We start from the raw sequence: 15,432 nt of genomic DNA, 5'->3' as shown, positions 1-15,432 counted from the left end.
TACATCACAAACTGCTGCATACTCCGCAATGTCCTTCTTCATTCCGGTCCACCAGAAAGTATCCTTCAAATCCAAATACATCTTGGTATTTCCTGGGTGAATCGAATACGGTGAATCATGGGCCTCTTGCAAGATCAACTTCCTGATCTCCGGGTCATTGGGCACATAAACGCGGTCCTCAAACCATAAGGTATCATGCTCATCCTCACGAAATCCCTTGGCTTTTCCTTTGCTCATCTTTACCTTTATCTCGTCAATCTCCTTGTCTGTCTTCTGAGCTTCTCTGATCTTTTCCATCAAGGTAGACTGAATCTCCAACGTTGCTAAATAGCCCCTCGGTACTATCTCCAGACGTAGATCGTGAAGATCCTCGGATAACTCCTGGGGTAACTCTCCTGTCATGAGTGTGCTGACATGGCTCTTGCGGCTCAACGCATCTGCTACTACGTTAGCCTTCCCTGGGTGATAATGCAATCTCATATCATAGTCCTTAATAAGCTCCAACCATCTCCTCTGCCTGAGATTTAACTCCTTCTGCGTGAAAATGTACTTCAAACTCTTGTGATCCGTGTACACCTCACAATGGTTTCCGATGAGAAAATGTATCCATGTCTTCAACGCATGCACTACGGCTGCTAATTCCAAATCATGCGTGGCATAATTCTTCTCATGGGGTTTAAGTTGTCGTGAAGCATATGACACAACTCTTCCTTCCTGCATAAGCACTGCTCCAAGTCCTCGACGAGAAGCGTCGCAATAAACTTCATAATCCTTGCATTGATCTGGCAGAATCAACACTGGTGATGTAACCAATCGTTTCTTCAACTCTTGGAAACTAGCTTCACATTCCTCAGTCCAATAGAACTTGGTGTCCTTCTTTAACAGCTCTGTCATGGGCTTAGCAATCTTCGAGAAATTCTCGATGAACCTCCGGTAGTATCCTGCAAGTCCAAGAAAACTCCGGATCTCTCCAACTGACGTGGGTGATTCCCAGCTTGTTACTGTGTCAACTTTGGTGGGGTCTACTGCTATTCCTTCTCCGGATATAACATGTCCGAGGAATCCAACTTCCTTCAGCCAAAATTCACATTTGCTGAACTTGGCGTACAACTGATGTTCTCTGAGTTTCTCAAGTACCAAACGCAAATGCTCCTTATGCTCTTCTTCATTCTTGGAGTAGACTAAAATATCGTCAATGAACACCACGACGAACTTATCCAAAAACTCCATAAACACTTTGTTCATCAGGTTCATGAAATAGGCAGGTGCGTTAATCAGACCAAATGACATAACGGTATACTCATATAGCCCATACCTGGTGGTAAAAGTCGTCTTAGGTATATCCTGCTCTCGAATCTTTAACTGATGGTATCCTGATCGTAGATCGATCTTGGAAAATACCTTAGCTCCTTGTAAGCGGTCAAACAAATCATTGATCATCGGCAGTGGGTACTTGTTTTTGATGGTCACTTCATTCAATCCACGATAATCAACAACCATCCTCAACGATCCATCCTTCTTCTCCACTAGAAGTACTGGTGATCCCCAAGGTGACGAACTTGGGCGAATATAGCCTTTATCCAGTAACTCCTTAATCTGTTTATTAATTTCCTCCAAATCTTTTGCGGGCTTCCTGTACGGTCTCTTAGATATTGGCCCTGTGCCTAGCAAAAGTTCAATCAAGAACTCAATGTCTCTATCCGATGGCATGCCTGGCAACTCTTCTGGAAATACATCCGGGTAATCCTTCACCACTGGTACTTCCTCCTGTACAACTCCTGATAAGGAATTCACTTGAGTCCTCTTCGCACATGCCGGGATACATACTTAATCCTTCTTCCTTCTGGGGTGGTAAGCAAAATCGACTTACTGGCGCACTCAATGTTCCCTTCATACTTTGATAACCAATCCATGCCTAATATCACATCCAATCCTTGCGATTCCAGTATTATTAGGTCTGAGGGAAACAGGTAGTTACCAATCCTTAATGGTAACCGTTCACACCATAAACTAGCCATATACTCTGCTCCTGGCGAGGTTACTAACATGGGCGACCTAAGGGCTTGGGTTGGCAGTTTATACTTATCCACAAATCCCCTTGATATGTATGAATGCGATGCACCAGTATCAAAAAGAACAAGTGCAGTAAATGACTTAACCATAAACTTACCTATTACTGCATCAGGCTGTGCTTCAACCTCTTCCACGCTCACGTGGTTCACTTGTCCTTTGTTGAAAGGGTTCGGCTTCTTCCCAGAGCTTCCATTGCCATTTCCATTCTGGGCTTCAGGACAGTCAGTTGCATAATGTCCAGTCTTCTGGCACTTGAAACAAGTAATGTGACTTAGATCCCTCTTGGCTGGGGTAGATGGGTTATTACGGTTCTGTCCGTTGCTTCCTCCGTTCCCATTTCCATTCTTGGAGCCACTATGGTTGTGCGAACTACCTCCTCCATGGGTATGCTGAAACTGTCCTCCTGGTTTCGGGGTAAAACGTGGCTTCTGCTGAGCTCCAGAATTATACTTCCCTTGTCCATACTTCCTCTTACGGTTTTCAATCTGCTGCTGCTTCCCTTCAATCATGAGCGCTCTATCTACCAACTCCTGGTAGTTGTTGAAGGTTGCTACCATCAATTGCATGCTCAGCTCATCATTCATTCCTTCCAAAAACTTCTCCTGCTTGGCTGCATCTGTGGCAACGTCATCTGGTGCATAACGTGCTAACTTACTGAAATCCTCCACATACTGGCCTACGGTGCATCCTCCTTGGCGTAGGTTGCGAAACTCACGCTTCTTCATAGCCATAGCTCCTGCTGAAACATGGGCTGTACGGAAAGCTTGCTGAAACTGGTCCCATGTGACAGTGTCAATAGGATGTGTGGCTATATAATTCTCCCACCATGATGATGCGGGTCCATCAAGCTGATGTGCGGCAAAACGTACTCTTTCCGCATTTGTGCATCCTGTAGTGGTCAACTCCCTTCCAACTTTGCGGAGCCAATCATCTGCAACTATCGGCTCGGTGCTGCTGGAAAACACCAGCGGATTTAGCCTCAAGAAACGGGCTAAGTGATCAACAGGTGGTGGTGGTGGGTTGTTGTTGTTGTTGTTGCCTTGGTTCTGTACTAACACTTGCATCAGGGCATTCTGTTGCTGAATCAACTGGGTGATCTCCGGTGGGAAAACAAATCCGGTGTCGCGTCTCGGAGGCATCTGATAGGTTAGAAAAGTTGAGAGTTTGGAATAGAATGAGGTCTAGAGAGAAAACACTACCCATATGCTCATGAGACAAACACAATCAATAACACTCAATCAATTCAAACAAGGCATACAATCGATCTAACTAGCGTTACAAAAGTGCTTGAACTATACTATATATATGGGGGAAAACTACTACTGATATGGTGGTCTACTAGAAATTCTGATCAGTCGAAGACTCTATGATATCTGCTCCAGCTTCATCAACAAAGTCATCTTCACTGGGGTCCGAGTCGGTGTCGTCAATGATGATGTAGTTATCCGGGCAAGCGCATTCATCATCTTCTGCTTTTGACACTGGATTTCCCATGAATACTCCAATCTTCTTCTCCAGGTCGTCATTCTTCCCTACTAGCGCGACGATTTCCTCCAAATAATCCTCGCGTGTAGCCTTGAGTTCTTCCTCCAACTCCTTGATCTTCGTCAATGCCTTCTTCAGATCTATCTTGTCTGAGCACATCTGATTCTCCTGGCGACGAATGTGTTGGTTTTGCTCCTGGATGAAAGCTGCAATTGATCCATCCTTCTTGGTGCTAATCATCTCCCATTGCTCGTCTCGGCGTCCACAAATCTGATAAATAGTATCCTTAAGCTCCCTGTGGTAGACTTCTCCAATGCGTCCCATAGAGATGTGGGATGCCATGCTCTTCCCTAAGCTCCAGGTTGGTGCTTCAAAAGCCAACTTTATAGGCTCAGTGACTGGCGCAAACGTCCTTCCTGGAACTTGAACTTGAATCTTCCAGCTCTCCTCTTCAGGTAATGTGGCGTTGTAGGTTCCGGTGATGCTTGGTATTCCAATGTTCAAGTACTTAGTGACTTCCTTCAAGTGTCGTCCAAAAGGCGTATCTTCATCTGGTTGCATGAACTTGCTCCTTGCATCCGCCATTCCTAAAAGAGTAGAAAGTGGAGAGGGGTCAGAAATGAGAAGAGAGAAGTGTTCTAGGGTTTAAGCTTAGTGGTCGTGTCCTACAGTCAGCGTGTGCTCTGATACCACCTTTGTAGCGACCAGACCTCAAACAGTCTGTGCTGCTGTGCACCAGTGTCATCCCTGGATCAGTAATGCTGACACGCACAGTACAAATGGAGGATTTATAACAGAGTAGCAATCACACACTTATTACAACGAATATCTCAAGAGAGAAATAAGTATGATAAATATGGCTTAAGGCCATCTAAATACGATAACAGCGGAAGGCTTGGAAGATAAGTGAGTCCATCAACTCCAACGGCATCACTGAGTATAAGACCACGACCTAAGGCACCTTACTCGTCGTCTGAAAAGTCTGCAACATGAAACTTTGCAGCCCGAAAACGGGTCAGCACATGGAATATGCTGGCAATGTAACACATAGAGAATAATGAACATAATAATGCTATACTACATGCATATATGGCTGGTAGAAGGCTCTATGGTTACAGTTTTGCGAAAAGCCAATTTTTCCCTACTGCAAAGGAATAAATTTTATTTAACTATCATGGTGGTTGTGAAACATTGAGAAGGTACCTCCAACTCAATCCCAATTAAGTATCATCATTAACCCAACAATATTAATTAAAGTAACATGGTGATGAGATTCATATGATAATCCAAGTACTAGATACTCAAGTTGTCCATAACCGGGGACACGGCTAACCATGATTAGTTTATACACTCTGCAGAGGTTTGTGCACTTTTCCCCACAAGACTCGATCGCCTCCGCTTGATTTCTCGCACTGCATGATGTTTGAGAAACGGATGACCGAGACACAGTCTTTCAGAAGCGTAAACTCTCTACTCCGGGTAGACCGTACCACCTACAACCCCTACATCTGCTAGTCTACCTCTTCAAGAGCTCACACAACTTAATCAACTATGCTAGAGCCCATAATAGCTTGTGGCTGCACACGGAAGTTTCTAGCATGAATAATCTCATGATCCCTTTGAGCCTGGGTGGCGGTCCATAGGATGATCACACGGGTACTCCGGGATATCCAAAAATACAGGCAGCATTGGGTTCTCCAGGTGCCTCAATCCACCCAGATGTGAGTTTTAGTTGCCACCTTAAGTAAACCATTAATTAACAATCTCACATCTGTCGTGAATATCTCTCAAACCCAATCCACGTCTACAAGCATAGCATGGCAATATAAGCAACGTAGAAGTAACTCCCAAGGGTTTGATAATAAAACAGGTAATAGGTACTACCTCAACTACTTCCCAATACCCACAATTTAATTAGATCCTAACCATGCAATGTTTGAGGATTGATCTAATGCAATAAAAACTGGGTATGGAAGAGTATGATCAAAGTGTTACTTGCCTTGCTGATGATCCGCGTAACCTAGAGATTCGAAGTAGCAAGCGGCGCACTCCGGGTACTCTATCGCAAACAAACAAGCAAACAATAAGTACTCATCTAATGCACAAGTAAAACTCAAATAAAAGATCCAACCAGAAAGTTCAACTTAAGAACTCCGGTTTGCAAAAAGATTCAACTCAAACGAAGCAACGAAAGTCAAACGGCGAAAGAAACAAGCTTTGTTTACTAATCTGGATCTAGGTCAAATTTTACAGTAGCAAAAACTTGGGTTAAACGGAAAGAGAATTTCGATACGAAACTCTAGGCGCTTGAATCGCCTGATTCCGATAAACGAGCGAAAAGTTAAACGAAAACGAAGATCTGATCAGAAATCGCGATCTGGAATAATCGCGGAAAATCCGACGAAAAAGAAAACTGACGAACAGTTAAATGAACGAACATTCGTTACCAGCGACAATCCGACGAACACGTTCCTTAAAACGAACGGGTCGGTGAACGTTCACTAAGTAATAAAACCAAAAAAAATAAACCGATCTAAAAAAACTAGGGTTTAGAAAAAAAATAAACCGAATCGGTTTTTTTTTAAACCGGACTCGGCGGCGGCGGCTTCGGCTACCTCGGCGGGCAGCTCCGGCGGGGCGGGCGAGGGGCGGCGGGGCTCGGGCGGCGTCGGGCGGCGGCGCACGGGCTCCGGGGCGGCGGCGGCGCGGGCGCTACAGGCGGCGGCGGCGGGTGCGGGTTGGGCGGCGGGGTGGGGAGAGGTGGCGGGGCAGGGGGTATTTAAGGAGGGGGAAGGGTGGCGTGGAGGAGTGGGCAAGGCGGCGGCGGGGCGGCGTGCTCGAGCCGGACTCGGGCGGCGGCGCGCGAGCGTGCTCGGGAGGGAGACGACGCGGGGACGGGCCGGCCTGGCTCGGCTGGGCCTCGGCCCAGTCGGGCGCGGGTTTTTTTTTAAATATTCGCCTTATCTAAAAAAATCGTAGAAAAATAAATAAAAATCCAAAAATGTTAAAACAAAATTTCCTCGTCTAATTAAAATAATTAGAACGAGATGAACATTTTCTTGGCCCAAAAATGCAGTTTTGAAAACGTGCAATTTTTTAAATGCAATTAAAATTGCAAATAAAATCCGATAAAATCAAATATGTGATTTTAGTATTTTTTCCTCCAATATTTCCATTATTTTGGAGAAGTCATATTTTCTCCTCTCATTTATTTTAATATGAAATATTTTTTGGAGAGAAAAATAATTAAAACCAAAAATCCTCGTTTTACTATTTGATAAAAATCAAATATGAAAAACCGGGAAAATCCCCAACTCTCTCCGAGGGTCCTTGAGCTGCTTAGGATTTATCGAGGATTTGCCAGAATGCAAATAAAATATGCTATGCAATGATGATCTAATGTATAACATTCCAAATTGAAAATTTGGGATGTTACAGGTATCCTATGAAGACGCATTTTTCCGACTTGGGTTCGAGCTTTTCAGGTTGAAGTTTCTTGACATAAGCATCGCATCCCCAAACTTTAAGAAACGACAGCTTAGGTTTCTTTCCAAACCATAATTCATACGGTGTCGTCTCAACGGATTTTGATGGAGCCCTATTTAAAGTGAATGCGGCAGTCTCTAAAGCATAACCCCAGAATGATAGCGGTAGATCGGTAAGAGACATCATAGATCGCACCATATCCAATAGAGTGCGATTACGATGTTCGGACACACCATTACGCTGAGGTGTTCCAGGCGGCGTGAGTTGTGAAACAATTCCACATTTCCTTAAGTGTGTGCCAAATTCATGACTCAAATATTCCCCTCCACGATCTGATCGTAAGAACTTTATTTTCCTGTCACGTTGATTCTCAACCTCACTCTGAAATTCCTTGAACTTTTCAAAGGTCTCAGACTTGTGTTTCATTAAGTAGACATACCCATATCTACTCAAGTCATCAGTGAGGGTGAGAACATAACGATAGCCACCGCGAGCCTCAACGCTCATTGGACCGCACACATCAGTATGTATGATTTCCAATAAGTTGGTTGCTCGCTCCATTGTTCCGGAGAACGGAGTCTTGGTCATTTTGCCCATGAGGCATGGTTCGCACGTGTCAAATGATTCATAATCAAGAGACTCCAAAAGTCCATCTGTATGGAGTTTCTTCATGCGTTTGACACCAATGTGACCAAGGCGGCAGTGCCACAAGTATGTGGGACTATCATTATCAACCTTACATTTCTTGGTATTCACACTATGAATATGTGTAACATCACGTTTGAGATTCATTAAGAATAAACCATTGACCAGCGGGGCATGACCATAAAATATATCTCTCATATAAATAGAACAACCATTATTCTCGGATTTAAATGAGTAGCCATCTCGCATTAAACGAGATCCAGATACAATGTTCATGCTCAAAGCTGGCACTAAATAACAATTATTGAGGTTTAAAACTAATCCCGTAGGCAAATGTAGAGGTAGCGTGCCGACGGCGATCACATCGACCTTGGAACCATTCCCGACGCGCATCGTCACCTCGTCCTTCGCCAGTCTCCGCTTATTCCGCAGCTCCTGCTTTGAGTTACAAATATGAGCAACCGCACCGGTATCAAATACCCAGGAGCTACTACGAGCGCTGGTTAGGTACACATCAATAACATGTATATCACATATACCTTTGGTATTGCCGGCCTTCTTATCCGCTAAGTACTTGGGGCAGTTCCGCTTCCAGTGACCGTTTCCCTTGCAATAAAAGCACTCAGTCTCAGGCTTAGGTCCATTCTTTGTCTTCTTCCCGGCAGCTTGCTTATCGGGCGCGGCAACTCCCTTGCCATCTTTCTTGAAGTTCTTCTTACCCTTGCCTTTCTTGAACTTAGTGGTTTTATTCACCATCAACACTTGATGTTCCTTTTTGATCTCCACCTCCGCTGATTTCAGCATTGAATATACCTCAGGAATGGTCTTTTCCATCCCCTGCATATTGAAGTTCATCACAAAGCTCTTGTAGCTAGGTGGGAGCGACTGAAGAATTCTGTCAACGACCGCGTCATCCGGGAGATTAACTCCCAGCTGAGACAAGCGGTTGTGTAACCCAGACATTTTGAGTATGTGTTCGCTGACGGAACTATTCTCCTCCATCTTACAACTATAGAACTTGTCGGAGACTTCATATCTCTCGACCCGGGCATGAGCTTGGAAAACCATTTTCAGCTCTTGGAACATCTCATATGCTCCGTGCTGCTCAAAACGCTTTTGGAGCCCCGGTTCTAAGCTGTAAAGCATGCCGCATTGAACCAGGGAGTAATCATCACTACGCGACTGCCAGGCGTTCAGAACGTCTTGAGTTGCTGGGAAAACAGGTGCATCACCTAGCGGTGCTTCAAGGACATATGCTTTCTTGGCAGCTATGAGGATAATCCTCAGGTTACGGACCCAGTCCGTGTAGTTGCTACCATCGTCTTTCAGCTTGGTTTTCTCTAGGAACGCGTTGAAGTTGAGGGCAACATTAGCGTGGGCCATTTGATCTACAAGACATATTGTAAAGATTTTTAGACTAAGTTCATGATAATAAAGTTCATCTAATCAAATTATTAATGAACTCCCACTCAGACGGACATCCCTCTAGTCATCTAAGTGATACATGATCCGAGTCAACTAGGCCGTGTCCGATCATCACGTGAGACGGACTAGTCATCATCGGTGAACATCTTCATGTTGATCGTATCTGCTATACGACTCATGTTCGACCTTTCGGTCTCTTGTGTTCCGAGGCCATGTCTGTACATGCTAGGCTCGTCAAGTCAACCTAAGTGTATTGCGTGTGTAAATCTGGCTTACACCCGTTGTATGCGAACGTTAGAACCTATCACACCCGATCATCACGTGGTGCTTCGGAACAACGAACCTTCGCAACGGTGCATAGTTAGGGGGAACACTTTCTTGAAATTTTAGCGAGGGATCATCTTATTTATGCTACCGTCGTTCTAAGCAAATAAGATGTAAAACATGATAAACATCGCATGCAATCAAATAGTGACATGATATGGCCAATATCATTTTGCTCCTTTTGATCTCCATCTTCGGGGCGCCATGTTCATCATCGTCACCGGCATGACACCATGATCTCCATCATCATGATCTCCATCATCGTGTCTTCATGAAGTTGTCTCGCCAATTATTACTTCTACTACTATGGCTAACGGTTAGCAATAAAGTAAAGTAATTACATGGCGTTTCAGTTGACACGCAGGTCATAAATAAATTAAGACAACTCCTAGGCTCCTGCCGGTTGTCATACTCATCGACATGCAAGTCGTGATTCCTATTACAAGAACATGATCAATCTCATACATCACATATATCATTCATCACATCCTTCTGGCCATATCACATCACATGACACTTGCTGCAAAAACAAGTTAGACGTCCTCTAATTGTTGTTGCAAACTTTTACGTGGCTGCTATAGGTTTCTAGCAAGAACGATTCTTACCTACGCCAAAACCACAACGTGATATGCCAATTTCTATTTACCCTTCATACGGACCCTTTTCATCGAATCTGATCCGACTAAAGTGGGAGAGACAGACACCCGCTAGCCACCTTATGCAACTAGTGCATGTCAGTCGGTGGAACCTGTCTCACGTAAGCGTACGTGTAAGGTCGGTCCGGCCGCTTCATCCCACGATGCCGCCGAATCAAGATAAGACTAGTAATGGCAAGTAAATTGACAAAATCAACGCCCACAACAACTTGTGTTCTACTCGTGCATAGAAACTACGCATAGACCTAGCTCATGATGCCACTGTTGGGGATCGTAGCAGAAATTTAAAATTTTCTACGCATCACCAAGATCAATCTATGGAGTTTACTAGCAACGAGAGGGAAGGAGTGCATCTACATACCCTTGTAGATCGCGAGCGGAAGCGTTCAAGAGAACGGGGTTGATGGAGTCGTACTCGTCGTGATCCAAATCACCGATGATCCTAGCGCCGAACGGACGGCACCTCCGCGTTCAACACACGTACGGTTGGGAGAGACGTCTCCTCCTTCTTGATCCAGCAAGGGGGAAGGAGAGGTTGATGGAGATCCAGCAGCACGACGGCGTGGTGGTGGAAGCAGCGGGGATCTCGACAGGGCTTCGCCAAGCTCAGCGAGAGGGAGAGGTGTTACGGGGGAGAGGGAGGAGCCAGGGGCTTAGGTGCACAGCCCTCCCTCCCCCCTCCCTTTATATAGGGGTCCTGGGGGCGCCGGCCCCTGGAGATCCCATCTCAAGGGGGGGGCGGCGGCCAAGGGGGGAACTTGCCCCCCAAGTCAGGTGGGGCGCCCCCCACCCCCAGGGTTTCCAACCCTAGGCGCAGGGGGAGGCCCATGGGGGGCGCACCAGCCCACCAGGGGCTTGTTACCTTCCCACTTCAGCCCATGGGGCCCTCCGGGATAGGTGGCCCCACCCGGTGGACCCCCGGGACCCTTCCAGTGGTCCCGGTACAATACCGGTGACCCCCGAAACTTTCCCGGTGGCCGAAACTGGACTTCCTATATATAAATCTTTACCTCCGGACCATTCCGGAACTCCTCGTGATGTCCGGGATCTCATCCGGGACTCCGAACAACTTTCGGGTTATCGCATACTAATATCTCTACAACCCTAGCGTTACCGAACCTTAAGTGTGTAGACCCTACGGGTTCGGGAGACACGCAGACATGACCGAGACGACTCTCCGGTCAATAACCAACAGCGGGATCTGGATACCCTGTTGGCTCCCACATGCTCCTCGATGATCTCATCGGATGAACCACGATGTCGAGGATTCAAGTAATCCCGCATACAATTCCCTTTGTCAATCGGTACGTTACTTGCCCGAGATTCGACCGTTGGTATCCCAATACCTCGTTCAATCTCGTTACCGGCAAGTCACTTTACTCGTTTCGTAATGCATGATCTCGTGACTAAGTACTTAGTCACATTGAGCTCATTATGATGATGCAATACCGAGTGGGCCCAGAGATACCTCTCCGTCATACGGAGTGACAAATCCCAGTCTCGATCCGAGCCAACCCAACAGACACTTTCGGAGATACCTGTAGTGCACCTTTATAGCCACCCAGTTACGTTGTGACGTTTGGTACACCCAAAGCATTCCTACGGTATCCGGGAGTTGCACGATCTCATGGTCTAAGGCAATGATACTTGACATTAGAAAAGCTTCAGCAAACGAACTACACGATCTAGTGCTATGCTTAGGATTGGGTCTTGTCCATCACATCATTCTCCTAATGATGTGATCCCGTTATCAATGACATCCAATATCCATGGTCAGGAAACCGTAACCATCTATTGATCAACGAGCTAGTCAACTAGAGGCTCACTAGGGACATGTTATGGTCTATGTGTTCACACATGTATTACAATTTCCGGATAACACAATTATAGCATGAACAATAGACAATTATCATGAACAAGGAAATATAATAATAACCATTTTATTATTGCCTCTAGGGCATATTTCCAACAACATCATCGGAGAGGCTATGGTGTTGATGTAGAAGCCCTCCGTGATCGATGCCTCCTCCGGCGGAGCGCCGGAAAAGGCCCCAAGATGGGATCTCACGGGTACAGAAGGTTGCGGCGGTGCAAATAGGGTTTCATGGTGCTCCTGGATGGTTTTGGGGTACGTAGGTATATATAGGAGGAAGAAGTAGGTCGGTGGAGCTACGAGGGGCCCACGAGGGTGGGGGGCGCGCCTCCCTGCCTCGTGGCCTCCTCGTTCGTTTCTTGACGTCCACTCCAAGTCCTCTGGATCACGTTTGTTCCAAAAATCACGCTCCCGAAGGATTCATTCCGTTTGGACTCCGTTTGATATTCCTTTTCTGCGAAACACTGAAATAGGCAAAAACAGCAATTTGCACTGGGCCTTGGGTTAATAGGTTAGTCCCAAAAATAATATAAAAGTGTATAAATAAGCCCATTAAACATCCAAAACAGAATATATAATAGCATGGAACAATCAAAAATTATAGATACGTTGGAGACGTATCAGTTATCTCATTGGATCTCCTGAATGTGTTGTGATTCACTCTGAACCTCTAGTTATGACCTACAATATGAAGGAACATTGTTATTTGCTCTTCCACGGAGGTGTGTGAAGGAAATATGCCCTAGAGGCAATGATAAAGTTATTATTTATTTCCTTATATCATGATAAATGTTTATTTTTCATGCTACAATTGTATTAACCGGAAACATGATACATGTGTGAATACATAGACAAACAGAGTGTCACTAGTATGCCTCTACTTGACTAGCTCGTTGATCAAAGATGGTTATGTTTCCTAGCCATAGACAAAGAGTTGTCATTTGATTAACGGGATCACATCATTAGGAGAATGATGTGATTGACTTGACCCATTCCGTTAGCTTAGCACTTGATCGTTTACTATGTTGCTATTGCTTTCTTCATGACTTATGCATGTTCATATGACTATGAGATTATGCAACTCCCGTTTACCGGAGGAACACTTTGTGTGCTACCAAACGTCACAACTTAACTGGGTGATTATAAATGTGCTCTACATGTGTCTCCGAAGGTACTTGTTGGGTTGGCGTATTTCGAGATTAGGATTTGGCACTCCGATTGTCGGAGAGGTATCTCTGGGCCCACTCGGTAATGCACATCACTTAAGCATTGCAACTAATGAGTTAGTTGCGGGATGATGTATTACGGAACGAGTAAAGAGACTTGCCGGTAACGAGATTGAACTAGGTATTGAGATACCGACGATCGAATCTCGGGCATGTAACATACCGATGACAAAGGGAACGACGTATGTTGTTATGCGGTTTGACCGATAAAGATCTTCGTAGAATATGTGGGAGCCAATATGAGCATCCAAGTTCCGCTATTGGTTATTGACCGGAGACGTGTCTCGGTCATGTCTACATAGTTCTCGAACCCGTAGGGTCCGCACGCTTAAAGTTCGATGACGGTTATATTACGAGTTTATGAGTTTTGATGTACCGAAGGTAGTTCGGAGTCCCAGATGTGATCACGGACAGGACGAGGAGTCTCGAAATGGTCGAGACGTAAAGATCGATATATTGGACGACTATGTTTGGACACCGGAATGGTTCCGGGAGGTTTCGGACATTTATCGGAGTACCAGGGGTTACCGGAACCCCCCCCCCCCCCCCCCGAAGCTATTGGGCCTTATGAGCCTTAGTGGAAAGGAGAGAGGGAGGCCAGGAGGTGGCGCGCGGCCCCCCTTGCCCAAATCTGAATTGGGAAAGGGAAGGGGGCGGCGACCCCCCTTCTCCTTCCTTCTCTCCACCTCCTCCTTCCCCCTTCTCCTACTTGGAATAGGAAAGGGGGGGGCAAACCTACTTGGAGTAGGATTGCCCCCCCTTGGGCGCGCCTCTCCCCTAGGCCGGCCCTCTCCTCCTCCCCCCTTTATATACGGAGGAGAGGGGCACCCCATAGACACGACAATTGATCTCTTGGATCTTTTAGCCGTGTGCGGCGCCCCTCTCCACCATAGTCCACCTAGATAATATCGTAGCGGTGCTTAGGCGAAGTCCTGTGTCGGTAGAACATCATCATCGTCACCATACCGTCGTGCTGACGGAACTCTCCCTCAAAGCTCGGCTGGATCGGAGTTCGAGGGACGTCATCGAGTTGAACGTGTGCAGAACTCAGAGGTGCCGTGCGTTCGGTACTTGATCGATCGGATCGTGAAGACGTACGACTACATCAACCGCGTTGTGCTAACGCTTCCGCTTTCGGTCTACGAGGGTACGTGGACACACTCTCCCCTTTCGTTGCTATGCATCACCATGATCCTGTGTGTGCGTAGGAATTTTTTGAAATTACTACGTTCCCCAACAGTGTGGATGTTATCTTTTAGCAACTCCCTCTCCCTACATGTCTTCACAAGCTTAACAAAGTGGGCTCTCCTCATTCGAAGCATGTTCATGGTTTTTACATCGTTACGGTTGTAAGATGTAGTTTAGATTCATCATCATCTCCCTATCTCAAAGAAACATTGGAGTATATCACCATAGGAGCCAAGCATGAATTACAGCTATGAATGTGATGCCTGAATGGTAATCTTCATTTGTTTGTCCTAGTGAAATCAATGTTGCGGTAAGTAACGGCAAAATCAACCACACACCTCACCCAACAACTTAAAAGTGAAGGGATGGAGGGTGGTTGTACAGATGCTTACCATCATGGGAGACAGCGGCGACGGCCTGCCAGTGCCAGAGACAAGGCGGACGAGACAGAGGCGGTACCAGGATATCTGCTTTCAGTATCGTGTGTCTACAGGCCAACACATCATGTGTCTACATGTCAATGCATCAAAAGGCTACTTTTGCACTTAGGCCCCCCTTGGTTCCTCGTTTTGGGGCCCAATACATCTGTAAAATATACCCATGTGAAATAAAAACAGATGGGCGTTTTTAGGCTGTAAATTTTACACCGGTTTTCACACTTACACCCGTATTAGGCTGGTATTCGATACAGACCAGCGCCCATCCTTTTTCCCCACCTCGCCTCTTGCTCGAGGCTTAGATTGAGGTTGCGCCACCGGGAGGCATTGGCGCCGGTGTCCACGAGGGGGTGAAGCGACGGCAACGTGGTGAGGCACCGAAGACGTTGGCCAGGACGGGGTTAGGTGCGCCGACAACCGTGACTCGCTCCTGGCCGCGACGGCGACGATGACTTGCTCCTAGCCGCGATGGCGACGTTGGCCGCCGTGACGGCGAATCACTCCTCCAAACGACCTCCTCTATTAAGCCCCGCTTGGAAAGTCTCGTGTTGCAACCTGGGCGACATGCATTTTACAAGTGGATTGAAACTCGCAGCCAAGCACAGATTTAAACC

Source organism: Aegilops tauschii, chromosome 2 (assembly GCF_002575655.3).
Source record: "Aegilops tauschii subsp. strangulata cultivar AL8/78 chromosome 2, Aet v6.0, whole genome shotgun sequence".
Lineage (NCBI taxonomy): Eukaryota > Viridiplantae > Streptophyta > Magnoliopsida > Poales > Poaceae > Aegilops > Aegilops tauschii.
Note: the sequence above shows the minus strand (reverse complement) of the source record.